Source organism: Fukomys damarensis, unplaced genomic scaffold, assembly GCF_012274545.1.
Source record: "Fukomys damarensis isolate Sample0158 unplaced genomic scaffold, DMR_v1.0_HiC HiC_scaffold_30, whole genome shotgun sequence".
Taxonomy (NCBI): domain Eukaryota; kingdom Metazoa; phylum Chordata; class Mammalia; order Rodentia; family Bathyergidae; genus Fukomys; species Fukomys damarensis.
The window spans coordinates 4,413,405-4,416,705 of record NW_022900942.1 but is presented as its reverse complement, the minus strand read 5'-3'; the positions used below and the strand labels follow the sequence as shown (position 1 = coordinate 4,416,705).

Here is a 3,301-nt window from a genome sequence, read left to right as displayed (position 1 = left end):
AAAAAAAAAAATGCCACGGGGGTCCCCAGGGCAGAGGGGAATACCCAGGATCCCTAACATCTGGAAGCACCACCCAGCCCTCCTTGTCCTGAAGTGATGATACCAATGAGGCGGTAGGCTGGACCCCTTTAGCCAACAGACAGACCCTGCCCCAGAGGCCTGGCGGCTAGGAAGGACCAGGGGCTGGGCCTCCTTCCTGGGTGCGATCCTTGGCTTCTCCAGCCAGAGCAGTGGCTCCAGAAGGCTTGGTGGCCTATAGCAACATGTCCCCTTCCAGCTTCCTGTCTTTGGTGGGCTGGAGTGGCATCGAGGACCTACGTCTTCCACAAAGGGCTTGCAGCCGGGCAGTGGGTACTCACGCTGGCAGGCAGCCAAGAAGAGGCAATCATAGAACATGGTGCCCTCCTGCCTGCTCCCCTGCCCACCTCTGTCCATCCACGGTGCCTGCTGGTTCTCCTCGCTTCCGCCCACCTTTGCACAGGCGGCTTTATACCTGCAACCTTGGGGAGCTAATCCCCCAGCGCAGGCACAGCTCCTGTGCACCCTCTGGGATAAGCACCCCTGGGCGGGGGCTGCATGGAGCAGGAGGCTGGTACCCAGAGATGATATCAGGTGCACTCGGGTCAGGTTTCATGCACATCTTGCTTAGTGATTAGCAGGGGTGGTTAGGGGGCAGGGAAGGACAGTGTCCCCAGAGGCACTGGCCAGGAGACCCTGACCCCAACAGAAATGCCCTCTGTCTTGCCTCCTCTTTCTGGCCTGGCCAAGGCTGAGGCTGGATGGGGCAGACATATGCCTGTTCTCGCTGGGCTGCCAGGAGGAGCTGAGGCCCCAGCCCCAGCTTCCTGGGGGAATTTGCCTGGGGGCCTCAGAGGGGTTTCCTGCCTGTGCACAGCAAGACTTCGATCAAGGTGGTGGTGGCAGTGCTGATATCCCAGCACTTTCAGCTGCATGGGGCTGGCTCTCCTGAATCGCCCAGCAGAATATCTTTCTTGCCCATTTTCAGATTAGGCAAGAGACTAGCAGAGCGGGAGACTTGCTCAAGGTCATCCAGCTGGGATCTGGCAGGCCAGAGGCATGGTCCTGCCTGGGCTGAGACCCAAGGGCAGCAGGGTGCAGCCTCACACAAGGGAAACGCCAAGTTCTGAGCATTCTGGGTGTGTCAGCCGCAGCTGCATGAGGGACACAGAAGAGGGCCATGGCTTCACAGGAGGACAGCCTAGGGCAGGGCTCAACCTTGGGCCAAGTGTAGGGCAGAGGATGTGAGTGTGCAAGCACACTCGGGTTGTGGACAGCGGGAGGTGTCAGGAAAGTGGCCACATGAGGGGCTGGCGCTGGGACAGCTCCAGGCCTGCTTGGCCAGCTGCTGCACCCTAATTCCAGGTAGCACTGACTCTTGTCCAGCTGGGGTCCTCCCTTGACTGGCTGGAGTCAGCCCTGGGGGAGAAACCCAGGCAGCCTGGAGTCACGTGAGGCCCAGCACACCTGGATATTGTGGGGCACTGGGCCCAGCCCAAGGCACAGTTACCTGCCTTTACTGCCCCACCTAGAGTCCTTCCTGGAGTGAGGCCCTAGCAGTAGGAGGCTGGGGACCATGCCAAGACCAGACACTTGTGCCAGGAAGTGGTCCTATCTCTGGTGGCTCTGGAGGCCAGCATGAGGCAGAGTGGGTGAGTCTGTTCTCAGGATGCAAGAGTGTGTCCCTTGCCACCTCTGGGTTACCTTTACTGTGTTTCAGGGAGGGAAATCAGAGGGGGCATCTAATGGGAGGCAAGAGCATCTGTCTGTCTGAGGCTGCCATACTGAGTACCTGCAGAGTACAGAAGGACCTGCCAAGGCACGAGACAGGAAGCGGGGACCATTTCCTGTCTTCTACCTGGTGGTGGCTATGATGTGGAGACCGCCCCTCACTTCCTGTCTAGATTTACTAATACTGCAGCTGGAAAAGGTAGGGAGTCGCTGGAGGTGGGGGCTGTTCTAGGTCCCCGCTGCCCTGGCCAGGTCCAGGACTCCTTGTCTACTTGGACCTCAGTTTACCCATGTGCACACAGCGTGCTGACACTACCTCCCAGCTTCAGACTCTGACTGCCAAGGGGGAGTAGAGAGATGTGGCAGCCACATCCCTCTCCGGTGGCTCTCTCTCACCAGGGGCAGCCACCAGGGCCCCAGAAACCTCCACTGCCTTACAGCTTGGGCGAGAGTCTGGTGGTCGGAGGACAGGGTTAGGGATCAGTATTGTTTCTATCCAGGGAAATTTGAGCTTCCTTCCTGTCACCTCCGTAGCCACCTCAGGGCAGAGCACACCAGGCGAAGACTGGACAGGCCCTGTGCTGTCATCCGCCTGCTTTGGCTGCGGCAACCCTGACCCAGGACTCCCAGGGCTCCTGGCCAGCTGCAACTGTCCCAGGTGCCTCCCTGTCCTATCCGCCTCACAGTGTCAGTTTCTCTTCCCTGGGGGATGTGGCAAGGGGCCCAGGCTGCCTGAGATACAGGGGTGCTAAGCTGGGAGGGCACGAGCCCACCTCCCCTTCCTCAGGAAAAACCCAAGAAGCACTGCCCAGTGACCCTTCCAGGGACAGATCTGGACTAGCAGGGAAATGAATTCCCAAGGGCCAGTGTGATCAGTGTCAAAGCCACCACTGGGACTGGGAGTTGGCGGGTACAGATCCCCCCATGGCATGCATGGCACGTCCCCAGGGAGTGAGACTCCTGCCTGGGTCTGTGGGCACAGAAACCGTGTGGTGGCCATGAACTTTGAGCACTGGGGGTCCCTGGGGGGCACAGGGAAGAAAAGCAGGAACCAAGGCAGAGATGACGCACTGGAGCTGTTTGGGGGTCAGGAGAAGGGTTCCTGCCCCAGACCCTAAACTCTTAAGTCATGAGAAACTCACACCCCAAAGGCCCAGGGCCGAGACATCCCAGGTCTGTGACAGGAATAAGAGGTGTCCTCCACAGGGCTGTTCTGGGCCAGGCCCATGCTCACTGGACACCCCACAGAGCCTCAACAGACCGAGCCCTGACCCACAGGTAATGGGGACAGGCATCACCGTCATACCTCCAGCGGAGATGTGTATCAGGAGAGTAAGTCAAACTACGCTAAGTGCACAAGAGTAAGTGCACACCTGTCATCCTACCACTCTGGGAGGCTGAAGCAGGAGGATCACAAATCTGAGCACAGCCTGGGCAACTTAAGTGACTGAGACTGTATCTCAAAATAAAAAATAAAAAGGGACTTGGAGTAGAGCTTAGTGTGAAGGACCTGAGTTCCAAAGCTACCAAAAAAAAAAAAAAAAAAGCGAGA

General features: G+C 58.3%; 1 protein-coding gene across 7 annotated transcripts in view; it reads right to left on the bottom strand.

Annotated features, from left to right (window-relative positions):
* Positions 1-3,301, bottom strand: part of Rfx1 (regulatory factor X1) — a 27,372-nt gene that overhangs the window by 13,961 nt on the left and 10,110 nt on the right. The gene's annotated exons all lie outside the window — the stretch shown is intronic.